The sequence below is a fragment of the Crotalus tigris genome, unplaced genomic scaffold (assembly GCF_016545835.1).
Source record: "Crotalus tigris isolate CLP2741 ecotype Arizona unplaced genomic scaffold, ASM1654583v1 scf7180000018371.15429387391:27106975, whole genome shotgun sequence".
NCBI classification, from domain to species: domain Eukaryota; kingdom Metazoa; phylum Chordata; class Lepidosauria; order Squamata; family Viperidae; genus Crotalus; species Crotalus tigris.
This window is the reverse complement of record NW_024096970.1, coordinates 21,516,427-21,540,916: the sequence shown is the minus strand read 5'-3', so window position 1 is coordinate 21,540,916 and position 24,490 is coordinate 21,516,427. Positions and strand designations below refer to the sequence as shown.

Genomic DNA, 24,490 nt, shown 5'->3' with positions numbered 1-24,490 from the left:
TCCCCAAAAGTAGAGAGGGGATTAGCTATATTGTACCTAATTCTCACTAACAGGGATGAAATGATAGAAGGTGTTGAACCCATAGAAACCTTGGGGGGGGGTGATCATGCAATATTGGAATTCAACATTATGCAAGAACAAGCAATAGAACACAGTCTATTGGACTTCAAGAGAGCTAATTTCAATAAACTTAGAAACAACTTGGGAAGGATTCCATGGATGAGAATCCTCAAGGGGAAAACAACTCAAGAAGTTTGGGAAGTTTTGAAAAGTGAGATAATAAAAGCCCAGTCTAGTACAATACCAACGAAGAAGAAAAATAACAGCTCTCAAAAGAAACCAGCATGGCTGCATAAACAACTCTGATAAATTGAAAGACAAAAAGGACAAGTATAACAAGTGGAAAGAGGGCACATAACTAAGGCAGAATATCAGCAAATAGCCCAAGCCTGCAAAGATGAAGTGAGGAAAGCTAAGGCTCAAAATGAACTAAGGCTTATGACAAAAGTCAAAAATAACAAAAAAGCTTCTTTCAACATGTAAAAAACAAGAAAAAAATCAAGGAAATGATTGGCCCATTAGTCAGAGAAAATGGCAAGAAGGTGACAAGCAACAGGGAGAAAGCAGAACTATTTAACTTGTTTTTTGCATCCGTCTTTACACAAAGGGAAAAAAACAGCCCAACGTGTTAAAAACAGTACTGCAAAAAACAGATTAGAAATACAAATTAAGATAGGCAAGAAAATGGTAATGCCTGGGAAGATTCTGGAAAAGATAATTGAACAATGAATCAGCGAATACCTAGAGGCAAAAAAAAAAAATCATTACCAAAAGCCAACATGGGTTTGTCAAAAACAGATCATGCCAGACAAATCTTATCGCATTCTTTGACCAAGTGACAAAATTAGTGGACCAGAGGAATGCTGTGGATATAATTTATTTTAGATCACAACCTACTATTTGATAAGATAGAAAAATGTGGGTTAGACAGCATCACCACCGGATAGATTCGTAGCTGGCTGACTGCCATACTCAGTGTGTGGTCCTCAATGGAACTGCATCTTCATGGAGGGAAGTGTGCAGTGGCACACAGGGCTCTGTTCTAGGCCCAGTGCTCTTCAACAACTTCATCAACTATTTGGATGAAGGGATAGATGGGGAACTCATCAAATTTGCAGACAACACCAAACTGGCAGGAATAGCCAATACTTCAGAAGATAGGCTTAAGATACAGGAGGATGTTGACAAATCTTATCGATGCGTCTGGCCCACAGGCTGGCAGTTTGACACCCCTGCCCTAATCCCTTTTTCTCACATTATATAGTGAGGTGCTGAAGACAAAAATCTAAGTTGCACAACTCCTGCTTCACATAAAGTCACATTGCAATTCACAAATTTTGCTTGCCTTGTTTTCAGCAGAATTCTGCCGAAGGCTTCCTAGGCATACTTAAGAAACTACTCCATTTATAATTTCAGCATTCATTCTTGCTGCCTTTCCGCATAGAATGCAGTTTTCACATGCATATTAAGTAGCTTGGACAGCAACAATCTTTCTTCAGTTATGCTCTTTACACCTGGAGCTACTTTTAATGTTCTCACAACATATATGCCGCCCCTTTCACCAATGTTTCTATCATTTGTTTCAGTTGTACATTTTAAATTATCACTGCCACGATAAATCTCTAAAATACTGGATCCCTTCTTCCATTTAATCTCTGATCATTTTATTTTCATTCACCCTGCTGAAATCTCCTTCTATAACCGTCTTTATTACTTCTGAAACAATATTTTACTTCCATGCAAATTACTCTTTATTTTTTGTAACCCCTTTAATCTAAAGTATTTCTTGCCTGTCTTTAGCTATATTCCTGAATAGTTTGTCTCCATACAACATGATACACTATCTTTCATAAGCAAAGGCAGTGTTACAAGGAAAACAAATTTAAGATCAGCCTAGACATTGGCAAATGAAATCTTGTAGGCAAAAGGAAAGAATGGAGAACCAAAGGGAAGATGGAGTGCAGTAGAAAGCAAGGCAGCCACTGGTACACACAAGACACTGACAAAGTCGAAATGGGAAAGATATAGCAGGCACAGGGGAAGAAGCCAGGAAGAGTCACCTATTTTAGGTGTAAGAGGAGTGACTGGGCTGGGTGCATCTGTCCAGATGAAGGTAAAAAATGAAGGGAGGTCATAAGAAGGCTAATTACTGAGTATAGAATTAAAATAGAAATAAGATGGGTGGAACCAACTGGGAAGTGTGTAATGGATAAAATGAATGTAAGATAAAGTACAATAGCTATTCCTATGGAGTAGAATTAACTACAGAAAAAAGAAAGAATGGAAGAAACAATAGGAAAGTATCAAGAATTTAGGAATTTCAGTAATATTGTTAAAAAAGAAATCCTGTAGTTTTAATGGGGCTGAGCCACTTTTTAGTACTGAACTGGTCTACAGTATATGGGGTGAGTTATAGTTAAGCCATTAGAGGATATTAAAAGACTAAAAAACCCCAGATGTTGGAAGGGTAAAGCAAAATGTAGAATAAGAGAGTGTTATATTGTAACAGAAGATATAGAAATAAACTTAAAAGTAGATAACAAGTTTAACAGAATAACAGAGTTGGAATGGATCTTCCTGTTCAATGCCCTGACAAGCAGGAGATCCTATACCATATCAGATAAATGGCTGTCCAGTCTTTCCTTAAAAATCTCTAGTGATGGAGCATCCAGAACTTCTAGAGGCAAGCCGTTCCATTGATTAATTGCTGTCATTGTCAGGAAATTTCTCTTTAGTTCTAGGTTGGATGTCTCCTTGATAAGTTTCCATCCGTTACTTCTTGTACTGTCCTTAGATGCTTTGGAGAATAGGTCGACCCCCTTTTCTTTGTGATAGCCCCTTAGATGTTGGAAGACTGCTATGTCATCTCTAGTTCTTCTCTTCATACCCAATTCCTGTAACGTTCTTTATATGTTTTAGCTTCCAGAACCCTAATCATCTTTGTTGCTCTTCTTTGCACTCTTTCTAGTGTCTCAAAATCTTTTTTGTACTTGGTGACCAAGTGTGGCTTTACCAAAGCATTATAAAGCAGTACTAATACTTCATGTGATCTTGATTCAATCCTTCTGTTGAGGAACTGTGTTGGCTTTTTTGGCAGTTGCAGCACACTGCTGGCTCATATTTAAGTGGTTGCTTACTAGGACTCCTAGATGCCTTTCAGTTACTGCTGTTGAGCCAGGTACCACTTATTCTGTACCTGTGCATTTGGTTTTTCTTGCCTAAGTGTAAAACCTTACTAATCTCACTCCATTTTTTGGGATAGGGCCTAGTGTTCAAGTCTGTCAAAATCTTTCTGGATCTTGAGCCTAGCTTCTAAAATGTTGGCTATCCCCCCCCCCAGCTTGGTATCATCTGCAAATTTGATGTGTTTATGAAAATGCTGAAGAGTACTGGGCCTAAGATAGAACCTTGGGGTACCCCACTTCATGCTTCCCTCCATGTAGATGTAGTTCCATAGAGGACAACATATTGAGTCCAGTTGGTGAGCCAGTTATGAATCCATCTGGTGGTGATGCTGTCTAACCGATCTTTTTCTATCTTATCAAGTAATAGGTTGTGATCTACTTTGTCAAATGCCTTAACTAAAGTCCAAGTATATTATGTCCACAGCATTTTGCTGGTTAAGTAAAGCTAGACATTAGCAGGAATACCAAAATAGGATACAAAAAATAGGAAATTTACAGTAAGTGAGAGAGCATACTATTGTTCATTGGAAATAAAGTTTATTTTTGTAGTGGACTTTCTCCAATGGTAGTAGGAAGGTGTCTTGCTTGGATTTGTCACGATGTCTGGACCTCTGGCTTACAGGAAGGTCTAATTCGATTTTTGATTATTTAGGGCAGGGGTGTCAAACTGCCGGCCTATGGGCCAGATGCATCATAGCGAAACCCTACCCACCCCATTGCCGGCAATGGCAAAAAAGTCACGATATGTCATGACACATCACATGACATTGCGAGTTTGACACCCCTGATTTAGGGTCATTCTCACATGACCCTAAATTTTCATTCACACTTTACAAACATCCATTTCCAATAAGAAAAGGTTTAACACAGTGGTTCTCAACCTTTCTAATGCTGCGACCCCTTAATACAGTTCCTCATGTTGTGGTGACCCCCAACCATAAAATTATTTTCGTTGCTACTTCGTAACTGTAATTTTGCTACTGTTATGAATATTAATGTAAATATCTGATATGCAGGGTGTATTTTCATTGTTACAAAGTGAACATAATTAAAGCATAGTGATTAATCACAAAACAATATAGCAATACTTGCTGGAGAAGCTTACTCTTCCTTGCTCAAAAATGCTGGGAGGGAGGGAAGGAAGGAAGGAGATTGAAGGGGAAAGGAAGGAAAGAAGATTGGAGGGGAAAGGAAGGAGATGGAGAAGGAAGGAGATTGAAGGGGAAAGGAAGGAAGGAAGGAAGGAAGGAAGGAAGGAAGGAAGGAAGGAAGGAAGGAGAAAGAGATTGAAGGGGAAGGGATGGAGATGGCGATGGAAGGAAGATTGAAGGGGAAAGGAAGGACATTGAGGGGGAAAGGAAGGAATGAAGGAAGGGAGAGATTGAAGGGGAAGGGAAGGAGATGGATGGATGGAAGGAAGGAAAGATTGATGGATCTTTGGAGAGTCATGTTTTTCCATATGGTGATGAACTGCAACTCCCAGCATTCCCCACTCTTTCACAGTGCTTTTTAGGGCTGCTGGGGATGGTAGTCCAGTAAGGTCTCACACACACAGATGCCCTCCGACGGCGTGGGAGGCAGGCCGGGCGGTGCGGGGGAGACTCCGGCGCGGAACGGAGGGTGGCCGGGGCGGAGCATGGCCGGTCAACCAGGAGGCGTGGGGATCGGCTCGGCGCCACAGCTCAGCTCAGCCAGCAGCAGCAGCAGCAGCAGCAGCAGCAGGAGCGCATTGCCCGAGCAGGGTGGGAAGAGAGGGGGTGGTGGTGGCAAATCATGAAAGCAGCATCCACACATTCAGGGTGCAAACGCCTTGGACCATTTGGCTCCCCCACCCCTTTATTTAGTGATCTGCTACAAGCTCGTGCAAACAAGCCCTGAACGAGTGGTTGTTTTAAAAAAAAAAGCTTTCAGCAACGAGGCAGAAAGGGGAACTCGCTCATGGCTCTTTCCCCCCCCCTTTCTCGGCGACTGGGAAGGCAGTCTCTTTCCTCTCTCTTTCTCTCTTTACTCTTTCTCTTTCTCTGTTTCCTCCCTCTTTCTCTTTCTCTCTCTCTCTTTCCTCTTTCTTTTCCTCTGTTTCTCTCTCTTCCCTCTCTCTCTTTCTCTCTCTTACAGCAGTATCGTCGGGGGTCCCCACCACCCCTGGCCTCTGCGCATCCTCTGCCGAATGGGCTGAGGAGGGGGAGCAGGATGGGAGGCAGCGGCTTCCACAGCAGCGGCAGCAACAGGGCAGCATCTTCGGGGTCCCTGCCGCCCCCGGCCCTGCCGCTGCCCCCACTGGGACTCCACGCTGCCCGGCCTCACCCTCCGCCCATCTATGGAGCCGCGGTGGAGGCAGCGCCTGCCCGAGCCACCTGGGGGGGCAGCAGGAGGAAGGAGAGGAGGAGGGCTAGGAAGCAGTCGCCCTAGCTGGGACTCCGCGCTGCCCGGCCTCGCCCTTCGCCCATCCAATGGAGCCGTGGTGGGGACTGGTGCTGCATGGCCACTGCCAGCCCCTTGTCCAGCCCAGCTGCTCCCCCCAGGCACCCCTCTTGTCCCGGCGCCCACCCAAGCCGCTTTGAGGGGCAGCAAGAGTAAGAAGGGGAGGAGGAAGGGGAGAACAAGGAAGCCGCTGCCAGCGCTGGGCCCCAGGAGGCGGCTCTCCTCTCCTACCTTTGCTGCATCTCCTTCTTCCTTCCCAGCAGCTTGGATTCCAGTGTGCCTTCCCGGCCAATGGGTCCAATGGTCAGGCTGGCTGGGGATTGCAGGGGCTGTCTCCCTTGGGCCGCGGCTTGCAGGAGGGCTGCCCCGCTCAGCGGAGCCTCCAGCGGGCCGCTCCCAGCAGGGATCCCGGGGCTTCCTCGGGCGGCTCCAAGCCACGAGGCCCTGGCCGCGCTTCTCCCAGGGGGTGGGGCACCCGGGCGCAGGGCCAATCAGGAGCTCTGCAGGAGGTAAGTTCACCTGAGAGAGAGAGAAGGGAAGCGAAAGTGCCTCTCTCTCTCTCTCTCTCTGCAAATGGCGGAGGAGGCCGTGCGGAGACAGATGCGGAGCGGTGTCTTGGTTCCTAAGACCATCGGAAATATGTATTTTCTGATGGTCTTAGGCAACCCCTGTGAAACAGTCGTTCGACCCCAAAAGGGGTCGTGACCCACAGGTTGAGAACCACTGGTCTAACAAAATTCAGCCTATTGTACTATAAGCTCACTCTTGCACTCTTGCAAGAGGAAGACTTAATTTTGCACTGTTACAATTTTAGACTGTGAATTGATTTACAAATGTATTTCTGTGATAAAGTAATGAAGACATATGTGAATAGATTTCCCTCTAAAAATATGGCAGATGTTCAACAGTTTTTTTCCTCAGGATGTGCTGGTGAGAACACAATTCAGTCTAATAATTCAAAACACAATTGCTCAGAAAAACCTATGAGGAATTTTATGAAGCACAGATGACAGAAGAAACTGTGACAGTCTCCTATTGTTTATTCTTAAACTTTTAGTCAAGAAATGCCATAATATTTTCAGTTTTCCATTTAGATCTACAGATGTCCAAAGTCCTTGTTTATTAAGGAACATCCTTATTTCTGATTTCTGTCCTGCTAAAATGTTATCTTTATAACAATATAACTAGAAACGTGGGATTTATTCAAGATTATATCATTCCCCAGGAATTTTAGAACTTGAATCTATGAATTTAACTTTTAAATAACATATCTTGTTTATAAATTCATATTTTATGATACTGATGATGTATAGTGTACAGTCTGCCATTTCACATTATGATGAGCTCATTTTGTACAGTGTTGTAAGGTTTTACCCCAGCAAATATTTATATGAAAGAAAGCCTATTTGCTTGGCTTTTAAAACAGTGCCAGAAATGGAGTTGCAGGAATATGTACAGTATTTCACCTGTTAATGTTGCAGAATATAAATCTAATAGAAACATTCTGAATTCACCAAAAGCAGCAAATATTGAATTTGAGGATGCCATGATTTCTGATTCAATGACCAAATATAACCAGACTTCTCAGACTGAAGATAATAGGAAAGACTGATATCACCAAATAGATTTTCTGTACATTTATGCCATAACCTATAACTATGGAAAAGGCTTTTATGTAGTATAATCCATTGGAATCCAATGACTTTTACCAAATAAAGCTTTATCATGGTCAACTGAATGCTAATTGTTGCTGCCTGATGCAGCAACATCTATCACTAAAGCTTGTGTAGAAAAGCACCACAATAGAATCTGTGTTTCAAGTTCTACAGGTAGTTCTAGTGTTATAGCAATAATGGAAGCTATTCATAATGGTCATAACTTACAATGGTCATAAAGTGACCAACTGATTTTATAAAAAAAAATTTTATGGCAGTCATTAAGCAAATGGTAAGTCATAAATGATCACAATGGACATTAAGCAAACCAGAGGTTTATTAGGGGCATGGTTTTGCTGAAAACTGGGAGCAAATGGTGGTGTTTGGCAAAAGCAATATAAAACACAGTCACAAGATCACAGAACTATATCAGATAGTCATAAATGAGATCCAGTTGTTGAGTGCTTGCAGTGCAGTCACATGACTGTGTGTGTGTGTGGGATCATTAGAACTTCTGATCTGGATTGTAAGTACCCCCAGATAGGTGTCTCATAACAACATTACACTGTAATAAAAACAGTGGTAGTTGATCTTCAATATGGCAGAAGTCTCCTTTCTTCCTTTCTTATTCATCTCCAGTTCTAGGAAAGGCAGCTGCTAGCAAACAGTTCCAATGTATAAAAGGGAGGTAACTAAATGCCTTTTCCAATTTAAATATATGCCAACATACAGTATACTGGCAAGTGCATGAGACATATGGCGAAAGTCTGTGAATTTTATCAAGTAGCATATCAGGGAAAAATGTCTTAAAATATTGGACAGGTCTGTTTGTCTCTCTCTGTGTGTGTGTGCGTGTGCGCATAGGTATAGTTATATATGGAACCATCACGCTGTGACCCAGGTCACAATGGTCACAAAACAGGCAAGTTTGTTCTTCTTTCTCCTCCTCAGCTTTTTTCTGTTTATTTTCTCTTCTGCTCTATTGCTTCTGTGGTAAAATATGGTAACTATCACAATGAGACTTTTCGCTTATTTTGCTTATTTCTAGGAAATACCCAACAAGACTTTAGGTGTAAAAAAAAATCAATAAATAATAATTGGTAAAAAAGCTCAGGCATCTGAAACTGCTGCCTACAATCCTACTTGAAAAACACATTTATTTAAGCATATTTGGTTCAGAGATAGAAACTGAAAATCTGACAGATCGTAAATAGAAGGAAGACACATGCAGATAAAGTCTATGAACAGCGGTGTGGAAGGTGTCTAGATTGGTCTGATTTCCAACAGAAATCTGAAGACTGGAACTGGAAACTAATGAGATTGAAAAATGACACTAAATCAGAATAACTTGCAAACCTCAGTGAGAGTAGAGAAATTCACATGCATCCATAGTTGCATAAACTTACTAAAGAAAGTGACACCGAGAGTGATAGAGAGTTCAGTTCCAACTGGAATATTAATGAAAAGAAGAAAGGATGCTCAAGGACCTCAGTGATGTACAAAGAAAATAAACTTTGTAGTATAACATATCTAATTCATCAAATGATTTATTCTTCCAGTCAACAAACTTACACAACCCAAGGACATTAGTTTCAGGAATGTTTGTTTTAATTATTATATAAAAATCTAAAAATATTCCAGTTGAATAGTTCAGGTAATGATCAGTTCAAGGAAATTGAGAACCCTTTATTTTTATGAATGGTTTATTCTCATTTTTTCTTTTTCTGTTCAATTGTGTCTAATTCTCAGAAAGTGCCTGAAGTTTTCTTGGCAAGTTTTTTTTCCAGAAATGGTTTGCATTGCCTCCTTCCTAAGGCTGAGAGAGAATGGCTGCCCCAAGTCACCCATTTAGCTTTGTGCATAAGACAGGACTAGAATCCACACTTTTCTGGTTTCTAGCCCGATGCCTTAATCACTACGCTAATCTGGCTTTCTTATTCTCATTACTGAACATTAAATAGCATGATAGGCTTTTTTATATTATCATATTGTTTTAATATTAAAATAAATATGTTTACATAATAACATATTGTTTTATTGGGTGTTTTATTATGATACTTCATAATAGCACTATTTTCAAATATAATAAATAAAAATACAATAAGGCTTCACTGATTAGTCGTATCCAAATGGCTAATTGATCGTTTCATATTTTTTATTTTTATTTATTTTTAATTAATTAATCAATCAATTTATTTTTATAAATAACTCAAGGTAGCAAAGATGCCTAATACTACGTCATCCTCCTATTTTCCCCACAACAACCATCCTGTGATGTGGGTTGGGCAGAGATTGTGTGACTAGCCTAAAGTCACCCAGACAGCTTTCATGCCTAAAATGGGACTAGAACTCACAGTCTCCCAATTTCTAGTCTGGTGCCTTAACCATTGCACCAAAGTGTTTAATCAAAGAAAAGGGGAAATATGCACCCTGTCCACCAGTATGGAAGAGGGACTTATTTATCATAGGCATTTTCTTTGTAACTCTACGGGCTATAACAATACTGTATAGAAATTTTCTTGGAACTAAGGTCTCCAATAGAGATTTTAAAGCAGGAGCTGTACAGCTGCATATTAGGAATGCTGAAGTTGGTAATCCTTGTATCAGTTCAGGATGGATTAGACATCCTTGCGGATATCTCCCAAACTCTATGATTTTCCAATTGCACTAGAAAGAGGTCACCCTTTCAAGAAGAGAAATTACCCAAAAGACACTATTATAGAATTTTTTGCTTTCCAGAATATGAAACTGTGTGATTTCAAGCTACCTAAACTATCAAACCTCTGGCTTCTCTTACTTTGAAATAAAAGAACACACAGGAAACATTTGTGCAGAGTAAAGGCTAGTTCTTACTGGAATGTATTCTAATAATTTTATACCATTTACAGCTGAATGTGTGAAACAATTTCATTAGTATCAATGTATCAGGAGCGTATGAACTTTATCTGAAGTGTCAATTCAAGCCACAACTGAGTGGTGCTGTCATAAAATTAAGAGTATACTAATATGTATATTGATCTTTATGTAAAATAGCAAAAATTCTTGAAATGCAAAATAGATTGGACTCTTTCTCCATATAGGCCAGTAATGTCTATTTAGGAAGAGATCTTCTTTCCTTTATATGTTACATGTCAACAACTGCTTTTAAGTCTTTTTGCATGCAAAATACAGGCTTTACCCACTAGGTTTGGAAGCTGTAACAAGTAAATGTGAAATTCTACAGACAGAACTATTTTGCAAAGTATTTGGTGTTTTTTTTTTCTTATCTTGGGCCCCAGGGAAAAGACTGAAATGCAGGCACTGAACATCTAACAGTAATCTAGAGAGGATATCTCAATCTTTCTGAAATCATGGATTACTGAACAAACGTTTTAAAAGTGCAAGCTCACCAATTAAAGAAACACACTTCTTCCTAGATTTTTTTTTGTCTTTAAGAATACAGGCATTCACATTTTTACTGAACTAGAAGTTTATGATTGTATTTGTTTATGTTTTTCCAACTTTTCAGTTATGAAGGCCCTGTTAAACTAAATTTTGTAACAGAACATTAAACTGAAAACAACATATTTATTTACCATTTGAAACAATATTAACAACTCTCAGTACAAACTTTTTGAAAAAAAAAACATTCTTCATAGAAATCCTTGAGTGCTTAAGGTGCATTTTTAAATATGCATCATCACTTTACCTATTTGCACTTTGGATGGCTTTTTGGACTGATTAGTTTTACGTTACACAGTATATGCAGTATCATGCATGACCTGTTCATTATTGTTAGTAGGATCTCTGGAGTATTCGGGAAGACAGGTTGAAGAACTAAATCAACTTTGGCTTGTTTACTTGGGAAAGGATCTCTGAGGATAGTTCACCTGCTGAGAATTACTGGGCAAATCCACACAATTTCCTTGTTTTATCCCTGTTTTCCATGTACATGTCTGCAGATATCAATATATATCTCAGTGCAGCTGACCCAGCTCAAAAATCTTTTAAAGCTCGACACTTTGGAAGTGTATAACATTCATTTGAATCTGGTCTCCCCTTTTTTTCTCACTGCATCATATGTCAGCCATTTTTTTGCCATTATTTTCTATCTATCAGTCATGGCTGAAGAATATGATATCATGTTTCATATGATATTTCAGCTCAAAAGTTGAAATAACATCGGCAATCATAGTTACAAATTCTACTGGCTTTAATGAAAAGTACTTATCAATTTGATCACTTTAAATGCCAAACTACTCTCCATGTTTGAGCTTTGATTCCCTTCCTTTCTCCCAAGGTCTTGAATATTTGGTGTTTTAATGAGTAGGGCTATGAGAACTGGAGTTTGAAGGAGAAAGGTGCACAAGGGCACCTATACAGTCCCTGCCAACAATTACTTCAATTAAATGTCTCTTTTTGGAATCCTGCTGCAGCTAGTTTAAAATATTACCAATAAGAATATGTGAGCACCCTGAATGCTCCAAAGCACCTTTTTTCCTTGAAATCCACAGAGCCCTACTTAATCCTTAAGAACAGAACAGGTAAGACCTCTCTTTGCTCCTGTACTGTGGTTAAATTGTGCTAGCTTTTCCCCTTTCTCTTCTGCATTCAGATAGTGGAAATAGTGACATTTGAGATGAGGAAATGCCCAAAATATTATCGTGAACATGTAGGTTATTCTAAAACACTGAATGTAGGTTGCCTTGGAATGCAAATATTGGGTTGACTCACAGTTCTTAGTCCATTAACTCAACAAAATGTCTATGTCTCTCAGATCTGTAATCTTCAGAGACAACCTCTGAAAACCTCTTTCTAAAAAAAGAAAAAGTTGAGAGAATAAAGCAAAATCTGAGAAACATATATTTCTCTTATAAAAGTCCTCATAAAATATCTCTCTGGGGAAATAATTTCCCAAATGCTCAAAAGGCACACTTCAGAAAGAAGGGATATTAGAAGCATATGCTTGAAAAAGACTGGAAAAAAACATGAGAGTTTTTCAAAGTAATGTAATTTTAGAAAATAGCAAAAAAGGGAGAAGGAAATAGGTAATGTTTTTTTAGGGATAAGCTAATGATAAGTATTTTTCCCCATTTTCTTCCACTCTAGCTGAATTCCATACATTTGCCCTTTCAAATTTGCCTTTGGAACTGTTATAGGAAGAGAAGATGGAGATAACATGGAGATGGAGAAAGGGTTAAGCAGTCCCTGTTCAGTTCTGCATTCTACAACCTATCTATTACCAAAAACAAAAAATGTTTGTTTTTAAAGAGTTTGTTTTAAGCTTTTTCACAGAATGTAAATTGCATTTCATGTAGTTTCTCTTTTTACATTCATTTTTGATGTATACACCAACCTTCTCCAACCTGACACTTCAGGCTTATTCTGAGCATTACAATCTGGAGATTGCCAGATTGGAGACAGCTGATATATATGGTTTTACACGAAAATTATACAAGTACTGTCACCATTTAAACAAGATAAACAAGGCAATTAATGCATGCAGCAGATCCCTTAATTGTGTTCTAATGACAAAAATTAGCATTGTGGCATTACACAAATCTATGTAGACCATTATACCATTTTTCCTATATATAGGGGGATTATATAATACCTTTTTATATAACCCCACCATTTTCTGAATTTAAATATTAATCCCATACTTACTATCTAGAAACCTGAGGATAGGTAATCCCTAGGTATCTTCTATTACTCAACCCACAGTTTCTTTCCTACATGCATTCTTACCAAATTATAACTTGCCTTGTTTCTCTAGCACGGATTCTACATAGCCCCTGACCCTTCTTTCAACACTTTATGCTAAAAGAGTTCACCTAGTCACCTTTGTGTCCTACAACTCTGAACTGGGATTAGCTACAGGTGTATTGCAAAGCTGTATGCCCTTCTCCAATAGAATTGTATAATTTCCCTCCATCTTGACAATATGAAGCTTTGAATGACTGAATTTTGGACTCTCTCAGGAAAGTTAGAGCAATCAATTTATTTAAGATTTAGGAGTACATATGTGTTTAATTAATTGTCTTTCTCAAACCAGTTAAATGGTTGAAATGAAACTAGGTGCCAATTTAGTATACTTTATCCTTGATAGAAAAAGGAAAAATAGGTTTCCACTAAGCACGTCTTAGTTAAATAACAAACATATACTTGGAAATGTGAAGATAACAAGATTTGCATAGGTGATGAAAAGCAATTTCCTTTTTTTCAGAACAGCAGTTTGAACAAAACTCGATTTGAACTTCAATTTTAAAGCTGCAATTAATTAATGAATCAGCATGCAACAATCCGGTAAACCAGCATGAGAAATCAGTCCCAGGCATAAAGATGAAAGCATAGCTGGGAAGGACTTTTCTTGCAAGGAAGAAAGGATTCTATTCTACAAAGCAGGCTGGAAGGCAGGAGGGCCATCACAAGAAGTGCCTGTTATAAGGCCAGTTTTCCCAGAGTCAGAAACGAAAAGCCTTCCAGGGTTTTACACCTGAGTAGCTGCATTCCCCCCCCCCACACATACATTCCAAAGGACTCCATGCTAGTTTATATGATAATCATATCTCTAGCCCTGCTGTAATAAGAGGGAAAGAGGAAGGGAGAAAGTTTTCTCCAGAAACAGCTGCTACCTCTGAGAAAAGTGGCAGAAACTACCTCTGGGACAAAACTAACCTGCCTGGAGGAAACAGCTAGAAATGTGCACAGCAACAAGGCTAGAGGGGTATTGTCTCATACCCAAAAGCAAGATAGACTTCTGAAGAGCAGGACCTGGGAGAGTTTGCTTGAACTGAAGGCGAGGGGAAAGTGGGGTAAGACACATGGGCTATTATGCCAGAGAATAGAAGTGTCCCTGAGCTTGTCTCCCCTTATATGTGTGTAGGGATGGATGTTCTTGAAGCCAGGTAGAGAGCAGCAGAGATCCATTTTTAAAATGAATATTTGTTTGGACAATGTTAATTTAGATTCAGGAGCCAATCTAAGGTGGTCACTGGGACCAAAAGTTTATTCTTCCAAGCTTTCAATTTTATATTCAATTAACAGCCAATGTGAGCGAAAAGCAATGACAGATGCTTCGACATATTTTCAGGCTTTAAGCATCACTTCTAACATGTTGCTACTGTGGTCCAATAGTTAATACAGCCCAAAACTGAGAGGGAGAAGGGGGCTCTGCCTAGCTTACATCCGATAAGCTCCTGCTCCTGTTTGGCTGGGCTCCTCAAGTCTTCCTATCATACTTTGAATTGTTCTCAGATGGCTTCTTCATCCAACGTGTTTTACTCCAGGCTTTCCCTATCATCAACTATTTTAATATCCTGAAGAGACTTATTAATCATTTAGATAACTGTAGATTAGACCAATTCTTCATAATCTGGCACCCTGAACATATGTTGGATTTGGCAGGGAATTCTAATCACTGCAGTCCCAGCACACCCAGAAAATGTCAGATTATAATGGCATAAATTAAATTACAGTACATTAGATGCAAACAAGCCTTTCCCAAACTGGTGCTCTCCAGAGATGTCAAGACTGCAATGCCCAGAATTTACAGCCATAACTGGGAATATTGGGACCAGAATTGACACAGCTGAGGAGTGTCCAGATTTGAGAGAAACGGAGCTTCTGCTAAATATCAAATGTACCTACAGTGTGAGCCTTGTTTAAACAGGGGCAATGCTTTGACCCTAACTTTCCAGTTCTGGATTCAAATCCCCTCCTCTTCCACAGAGCATAATGGGTGGCTGAGGATAATCCTCCCCCTAATTACCTCACAAGGAACTTTGATATCCCTCTGAAGTCCATAGGGTCTTCCCCTCCTCCAATCCAAGGTTGTTGTTTTTTCAGAAACAGAAATGGAATTTTTCCTCAACAAAGGTAACTGCCAGACCCGGGACCTTGCTCAGCTTTTAGGCTAAGGCTGCCATTCGTGCTGAAACAGCCACATAACGGACTTGCTTCACAGGAGACAGGCATCTGCTTGTCTCCAGCGCCTACTGAGTCGTGCACAGCCTCCCCGAAGGCAGCAGCGGCGGCGTTTCAAAGCGGCCTTTCCAGCCCTTCCACCAGGTGCGAGAGGCGGCAGCAACCGCGGCGGGCGAGGGAACGGCAGGGGGCTCTCCTCCCCCGGATGCAGCGCAACCTCCCAGGAACAGCATTTTAGGGCAAGCCGCTCCCGCGGATTTGCCCGGCAGTAGCCTCGGCTTCGGAGCGACAAGCCCAGTAACCTTGCATGGTCACGGTAGCCCGGGCTCGCCCTCAGGTTCCTCGGCGGGAGGTGAAGCCACCTTTCCCCTGCGTTCAGGCTCCTGAGGCGCGAGTCGCCTCGCCCTCCCGCCGAACTTCCGTCCGGGACTGGGCAAGAAACTCTCTCCCCGCCCTCTCCACATTTGCCCCGGGCTGCCCTCCCCCCCCGCGGCCCATCCTCCAACCCCAGCCGTGCTGCTCTCAGCAAAGACTTGAGGGAAGGAACGAAGCTGGAAACTTTCCGGGCTTGCTCGTCTCGATGGCAGGCGAGCGCAGTCCCACAAAATAGCCGCCCGCTCGCGGAAAGGGGGGGGGGGAGGGAAGGCGCTTGCCGCGCTTACCTGTGCGAAGGAGGTTGCCTCAGCCGCCGAGCTGGAAGCAGGCGGGGCGGAGGCAGCCGGGCGCAGGCATGACCCCGGGGTGGTCACGCTCGGCTGGTCCTCGGGCAGCGGCGGCGGGAGACTTTCGAGGAGCGGGCGAGCGTCCGCGGCGGGAAGCAGCGCGGAGCCCAAGAGACAGAGCGGCGGCACAGGCGGAGTCAGAGCTGGGCTGGGGATGCGCCTGAGGGAGAGCACGGGCGGAGGAGATGCGCTGCTCCGCACGGCCCCGCCGGCTGCCGCAAAGCCTGGCTTCTCCTCCGGACGAGAGCGCCCGCCACTCTGCGCGCCCGCCGCCTCAATGGGGCGCTGCCAACGCGGGGCTTCTGCTCTCGGCGCGCTTCCTCTCGTTTTAACTTAAGGCAGACCTTTTGCCTTTCCGTCCTTCGTCGCTTCCCTTTTCTTTCAGGGCTTCCAGCGCCCCAGCTCTGTTTTAGTCAACGGCAGTCAGAAAGCAGAAGACCTGCTCCAGAGATTTCGCTCCATCTTTTTGCCCCCTCCTTTTTTTCCACTCCCCCCTATCACTGAAAAATCTTTAAACAAAGCAGCCCCGTGGATGTCTACTGTACTTTCCAAGTACGATTCATTGTCGTTAATGAAGCTTGCGTCTAACTGCACATCTCATTCGGCTTGTTGACTTGATTTATGGCATAAACGAATCAAGTTTTAAACCAAGCAGTTGTCTGATATCCTGAAACAATTTACATCAGTGATTACCAGGAATATCGATATATTTATACCAGTAATTCCACATCTCCTTTTACATGCTCTCTCCTCTTGAAGCAGAGCAGAATATATCAATCCAGTCCAATCAAAGTTGCCACCTCAGATGTTCTCACCTGTTTCATTAGGTGCCAGAGCATGTTTTCAAGGATGTGGATGAAGCAATATGAACTACCCAAACTGTTTTTTTTTATTTTTGTTAAATGTTAACTTGCACCTCTCAGTATCTTTAAATATAACATATAACTTAAAACTCATTATTATACTGATTCTAAGTGCACTTTACCAGAGAGTAAATTTTCAGTTAATTCAACAGGTAAAGATTGGGTGCAGAAGAATCTTTAATCAATGGCAGTCTGAAAAATAAAGAATGGGTAAAAAGTAAGGTTTTTAAAAATATTATGGCTAATTAATTCAGTCTATCTGCAAAGTTGTTTAATGATTCAGTGATAGGCTGCTTGTAAGGATCCACCTTCTCTCAACCCCTTTGTTTGGTCAGTCAAAGGAAGAGGGGGTGAGAAGAGTGTGGGGTTCTTGCAGAAGATTAGTCAGATACCTTTTATGGCTGTGGGTATTCTAAACATTCATTTGAACAGTTTTCTCCTTTGTGATAAATGCCCAAGCATGACCAACGGGGGTGGGGAGTGGATGGATGGGATGGGATAGCTCACCTATGTCTCTAAATTCTGTGTAAGTGAAAATAAATGCAAATAAACTTCTACATCCTTATATCTTTGTAGATGTTCTGTTTTAGTTCCAGTAGAATGTTATTCCTGTATTACTGAACAATTGTATGTGTGGTATGTTGCAGCTGATTTATTGCAATGTCAGAAACTAAAGGACCTCTTGTTTGATCAAACCAAGAATCATATAGGGTTTTTTTTTCACCAACAACCAGATAGATCTCAGTGAAACTACTTATGATGATACTGAGTTGCAGAAAGACTTGAGTAATTTCAACAGAGAGTAGATCTATCAATGGCCATTGGCTACGACTTTTGTACTCTATGTATATTCTTGATGAGCAGAGGCTGATGATAAAAGCAACATATGATTATGATGGCTCTTTGTATTTGTTCAGTTTCAGTATCTGATATCAGATGTTTCTGCTGAATATGGAAGTTCAGTTTGGGGAAAGATCAGTTATATCTTACATAGACAAGGTCCAATCTTTGGCATCTACACTTAAAAGATGACAAGTAATGAGAAATTCTGCTTCTAGACTATGCTAGGACAAAGAGGCTAGATAGATCAAGTAATCAAAGGCAACATTCATCAGAATGAACAAGAGGACATCAGATACAGCAAAGTGATTTACCACTTGTATAGATCTCAACATGGGGCATAAATGTTATTCCATCCTGTACTCCTTAACTTTATCACCAAGCCTCAAAATATATTAACAATTCTTACTGCTCTTTCTTTCCCCATGGAGGAAGAGTATGGAGTTGGATTGCCTCAGCAATTGGCAGGGTCAAGAAGAGAATGTACCCCTTCCATAGCAATATATTTCCTATTTAAATAGCTTATTCATGTGGATTTTACTTACAAACTATTTTGGAAAGCATGCTTAGGTGAAAATCTGATTCAGTTTACAATTATCTAACCTATTGTGTAATACATTTTGGCACGATGTTTAACAAGGACATCCACTTCACTAAGAAGATGTTTTGCATTTTGGCTGGGTTGGACACAAAAGTACTCTGGACAGAAATGCGGGGTTTTTCTGGGAAAGGTAGAAATGCCAAGAGTCCTTGTAAGAACCCTCATGAAACTCTGCTTTACTCTCTTGATTATAAAGATACTTGATACATGAAAGCCCTTGTCCATTGCACTTGCCTAGGTCCACAGTGAAACTATCAATGCATGATGTGACAAGAAATTTGTCCAGATACTATTGTTATTATTACTGTAACAACCACAATGATCTAATTCAGCTACTTTTCTAGAAAAATATCAGCAGGTTCTTGGTCCACTTTATTCATGACCATTTCTCTGAAATTATTAAAACCAGTCACGTACACCTACATTAATGAGAAAATTCCCATGCACTTACAAATACTTCTCCACAAATGCTTTTTGCTCTAATGTTTCAGATGGTATTTAATTTGCTTCTTTTACATTATATATCATCCTTCCCTAACTTTCTCTTCCCCTTCCCCTCTATCCTTCTTAGCTGTTCTGAGAATTGAAAGTCCATTATGGAGAATGCCATATTGAGGAAGGCAGCCTTAAAGTATTCACTGGCTTTATCTGTTCTACTGCCTGAACATTTTCAATCTAGTGTTCTCATTTTTTATCCCTGGGATCTAATATTGCTTCTCACCTGTTCTATTCTCCAAGGTTCCCAAATAATTTTGGAGCAACTATGCCATGCCTTTTTTATGCATCACAATTTTAGGATGTATGCCTAAGTAGTCAACTACACATCCCATACAAGCCTTTGTAAAAAAAATAAGTATGCAAATTTTGCAATGAGAAATGAAATGTTTCTGTGGGGGAGGGGGAACGAGAGAGAAGGCTGATTAAAGCTTTATTTGTCATTTCTGTATGTTATTTGATTCCTAACAGCGCTTTCCCCCCTTTCCTTGGAATGGAGGAAATCATGGAGAAGGGAGCAATCTAAACTGGAAATACAGCAAATGGAGAAGAATGATATGCCCTTCTCATTGTTTAAAAAGCCCAAGTCAATCCAATTCAATCAACCAGCTGAAAAGCTGCTCAGAGATAATCCACTGAATTTATTGTATACTTGGCCTCAAAAATTTTAAATATATATCAGAACATTGTGAAGTCAGATTTTTTGTAATGGGGTAATATCAGAGGTGTGAAGAGATAGTTCTACTTATTGTTCTACTATCTCAACACTAAGACAAAACTACTTTCAAACAACTGTGTGTACAAAAGAGCCAAATATGTTCCAAGCATACTAAATTAAAGTATTATATCACATATTAGCCCACCTCAAGTGTTATCAGTCAGGATTGGGCTAAGTCTTAGAATCTTGTAAATGCAACTCAGAAATTGAAGAGAGTCACTGACCTATTATACCTTGAGAAGTAATGACTCATAAGTCCAGCAGAAGTCTCTTGCCTGAGATAATCAAGAAAACTCTCTGTTCTGACAATGAGAGATTTCAGTAATTATGAATCTAGGATGAGAAGATGCAGTATACAACATTAGAAAGCATTACTGGCATGGTACTACTGTTCTTCCGTTCACTTTACAGCTTCAGCCATGATTCCACGCTGGCCAGGGGACTTAGTCCAAAGCAAATGCAACCATCTAGAGGACTGGTATAGGTTTACAAATTTCATTTCCCTTTTTGTTATACTGATTCAGATCACTGGCCCTTCTTACTGCAATTCACTGTTGCCCTTATGGTTTAAAGCAGAACACTTCTTCAGTCACACCTGATAAATTTTATTAAACTGCAAAGTCTGAACTTGGATTGTTCTGGTTCATGTATGGTATCCCTTGGATATGGTTTCTCTTCAGTGAACATTTTCAGTTTTTTTGCTTTGTCTTTCTAACAACATATGACCCTCTGGCTACAGGTAGTCCTTGCTTAATTACTACAATTGGGACTTGCAACTCAGTTGTTAAGCAAAGCAATCTTTAAATGAAACCACAACTGTGCTTATGATCTTACTTCAGTTTTCCTTTGCTTTACAGACCTGTGATGCTCATAAAGGATTGGTCATAATGTTACTTTTCCATTATTGTTGTTACTGTGAATAGTTCCTAAATAAGGCAATCGCTACATAAGGACTACTTGTTAAACTCCAGCTTTCCCTTCCCAACATGGCCAATGATTAAGCATGATGGAACCTTTCGTTGTATAGTATTGCCCCTTTCTGCTTTAGACTTCTGCAATCTTTTGCCATTGACCCTAAACATAATAATCATGTCCCTAATGCCACATTTCCCAATGTCCAATATAAGGCAAGTAGCTCTAATTAACTATCACAACAAAAAGTGCAAGATCTTTGCAAGAGAAACATTTCACACAAACGTTACAGATGAGGAGCTTATGGATTAATTGTTATAGGTAGGCATTAATTCATGTCTTTCAAAAAAAATTCTGCTTAAATAATTTTACAGAAGATAAGTACGTTGTTGACTCAAGTGAGTTCCAGTAATTTCATGGATCCATGTAAATTTTTTGGCAGCAGCACTGACACGGTTTGCCTTTGCGTTCTTCTGTATTTTTTATTTCCTGGTCTAGCCTACAGTCCTTGGATTTCCTGACAAACTCACAATTGAATGTTGCTGATGCTATTTAATTTCTGAGACCTAAAAAGTTTACCAATGCATAAGTAAATCTCTTTTAGTAAGTGATCTCAAATAAGGCATGATTTCAGAAATTTAGATTTTTAAATTTAGATTGGCAATTTTTTATTCATAATCATTTTGCTGGATTTTGGTTTGGTGTGAATGAGAGACTGATTTGTTTCATCCCCATAAATACCATAGGGATATCAGGTCCATTATGCTAAGTATGACAGGAGGAGGGGGAGGAACAAAAGGGGCAAAATCTTTTCAATTCAGGTTCCCAAAGACAACTGTCTTTCTAAGAAATGGTAAAAAAAAATGTAATTTCACAAGAACAAGGTAGTAGAGCTGCTGGCATGTGATTTGGACATGACAAAGAAGATGCCATGACAATTGATTCTAGCAGAATAACAGAGTTAGAAGGGATCTTGGAGGTCTTCTAGTCCAATCCCCTGCTCAAGCAGAAAACCCTAATTCATTTCAGACAAATAATTGTCCAATCTCTTCTTTAAAATCTCCAGTGCTGCAGCATCCACAACCCCTGGAGGAAACTCATTCCACTGATTAATTGTTCTAACTGGCAGGAAATTTCTCCTTAGTTGTAGGTTGCATTCTGCATATGTCCTCTTGTTTGCAGGTTACAAGCAAGAAATTCTATCTTGGTGATCAGGCCAGGTTATAAAAATTTACTCCTGGTATGGAAAATCTAGAGTTCCCAGAGTCCTGACCAAGCAAAGTAAGATGATATTCATCCATTCCTTTCTAAATTCTTGCACTTCAGGGTAAGATGAGTGTCTGGAACTACTCCAGTCTCTGCAGGGCAATTTGATATGTGTGTGTGGGTTTCTGAAGGAAAGCCAACTTTATTTAAAACTATTTGCAAGGAGTAGTGAGCAAGCACCAGATTTGTGGGAATTTTGACAAGGTGGCTGGCTGTGGATTCACATACACTGAAGTTATCTGGCACTGGACGTTGGGAAACCACCTGTCATGCTAATTCCTGAAGCATTGTTTTGAAGCATTATGGGAATTTCACAGTGACCTTAGATTTTCTTGGTGCCTGATGCTGTAGCCTGACAAGGTAATTACTAGGAAAATACAAAGTAGGGGGAGCCCCAAATTTATACCTTCAGCATTATCTCTGTGGGCCCTGCCCTGATGCAAACTATATAGGGAGTGAAAGCATACAGTACTGTACCAAATGGGTAGCAGCTGCTAGTGGATATTTAACTGCTTGTAACCATGTGTAGCACTTACTGAGTCACACTTCCTGCCTCCAACAATACTCTTCTGATATTTACTGGTAAACACATGCTTTTCCACTCTTCCAGATGGCATGATGGGGTGGTTACCAACGTCACTGCTAACACTTCTTCAAATCCTACATTTGCTGAATAGTAGGGTCTCTGAATAAGGAGCATGGGGCAATTGCCTTGGCTTTATGCAAAGTATTTGAAATAATTGAATTGAAAAGTAAAAGTAATACAATAGCAATTTAATTCATTATTTTATATTTCTTCATTTTCTGGGCCACTGACTTCAAATGGATCAAAACAATGAAGAAATAAATGATAAGATAATTAGATAGACAGACAGAGATAGATAGACAGACAGACAGACAGACAGATGATAGATAGACAGACAGATAGACAGATAGATAGATCTAGATGCAATGAGGAGGAAGGTGCTTTCAGTCTTAATGATGTTCTGCTGGATAGTGTATTAAGTAAAATTCCAATCTTTGTCCATGTAGATCTTCTTGATTCAAGTTCTCTATCTTCCCAAATTTTCTAACAATTTTCTAATATTTCTAAGCTGTGGTCAAATGTAGAAGTTAACCAGAGTGAACCAATGCAAGCTAAGAATCCTTTCTGATTGCCAGTGGTGTCTCAGGCTTTGAGAACAATGACAGCTAAGGTCAAGTGCTGGGAAGCTAAAGATATCAGTGTGATATACATCTTTGCGATAGTCAGAGCAATGAGGCTAGATGGCAACCTTATCTGCTCATGGAGAACAATGATCTGTCAGGCACTCTTGAAAGCAGCAATTTGTCTGAGCTTCAACTGGCATGTGGCCTGAGATGTAATGCTGAGCCCACCCCTATGTCTGAAGTTTGCTCTCATTACCAAGAGGCTTGTGAGACATCTTTCAGACAGGATCCAAACTGGGTTGGCTACTGGGACCAAAGGTTTTGTCTTCTAAGCTTTTGGACTCATGCTGAAGCCCATCCTCAGGGAACTTCTCTATGTGCTATGGGCTGTTCTGTGTATGGAGTTTATATGATGGCTGTTGTGTGTATCTTTTTAGATGTAGATTAGGGTGTTCATGATGGCTATTAAGTCATTGGCTGTGCTTTCCTTGGGCTGCCAAGCTCCCCCACTTCTTAAGTATTCGATCAGCTGGGGGTAAATCAGCATTCCTGTTGATTGATGAGGGATCTGCTTCCCAGGCTTCAATCAACTCTCTGGCTGTTTTTGTGTTTGCTTGTCCAACAATATTAGCAGCTGCAAAATTGAATGTATGTCCTTGTTTATTACAATATGAGGCTACCAATGAGTTTGGGTCTCTTTGTCTGATTGCTCGCTTGTATTCCTGTGTGATGACTCTCCCAGATAATTCCCCAGATAGCTCTCTATATGACAGCTCAGGGGAGGATGATCCAGTTCTTAGCACATCAGGAGCTAACTGATGGCTCTGAGCAGCCATCTGGAAGGGATTTGGCTGAGACTCCAGCTGGGGAAAGCATGCAGTTGCTTTCAGTGAGGTCAGTGAGAAGAAGAGGGAACTGCCTTTTGCATCTGATCCAAGAACACATAGGGCAGAGAAAAGGCAAGAACAGAGAAGGTCAGCCAGGCTACTGGAGAAGAGAAAGCCTCACCCTTTTTGATGGGCTGCACCGGAAGCTAGCTATTTAGCACAGCAGACAGGGAGGCATTGCTGGGAACAATGTGTTTCTGGTCATTGTGATTCCTGTCTCATTTTGGATTGACACTATGTCTTGATTTCAATCATGCCTTGGAAACTCTGGACTTTTCTTGACTTGTGAGCTCTCTTGTTTTGTGGATTTAAGTTTGCCTGGTGGATTTATTTTGTTTGATAAATTTTCAAGTGCTTTGTGAACTCTTTTGCCATTACTCTGTGGACTAACATTGGCCTGCTCATGGCTGGACTTAATTGGGATATTATGGGTTTTTTGGTGAAAGGAATTGCTAGGGAATATTAATAAACTCACTAAACCACAGTTACTTGTGTGTGTGAGTGAGCAGGGCAGAACATCTTATGGCCTGGTGGTTAGCTTTCTCTCCATCTGTCTTACGAAGTAACACCATGCAGCGGATCTGGTAGATTACGTTGGAAGTATCTCCCACCACCAAACGATCTTTACGGTGCATAATTTATCCTAGTATGGTAGCCTCTGGACAGTGTGTGATGCCCTCTTGCAGACCTCGGAAACTGCATTCTACTGCTTCCAAAATGTTTTTTATGTATGGCAGGGTGTGCCATGTAGTTGGTTCTGTGCCTTGTTTCTTCCTTTCTCTCCCCATTGTAATGTGCAGACATCTTGTAA

At 40.7% G+C, this 24,490-nt stretch overlaps 1 protein-coding gene across 3 annotated transcripts in view; it reads right to left on the bottom strand.

Moving 5' to 3' along the window:
- SYNDIG1L (synapse differentiation inducing 1 like) overlaps positions 1-16,409 on the bottom strand; it is a 72,927-nt gene extending 56,518 nt beyond the window's left edge. For all 3 annotated transcript variants that reach the window (XM_039351745.1, XM_039351747.1, XM_039351746.1), the window contains exon 1: positions 15,889-16,409. The gene's annotated coding sequence lies outside the window, so the exon portion shown is untranslated. The remainder of the gene's footprint in view (positions 1-15,888) is intronic.
- Positions 16,410-24,490: the final 8,081 nt, after the last annotated feature.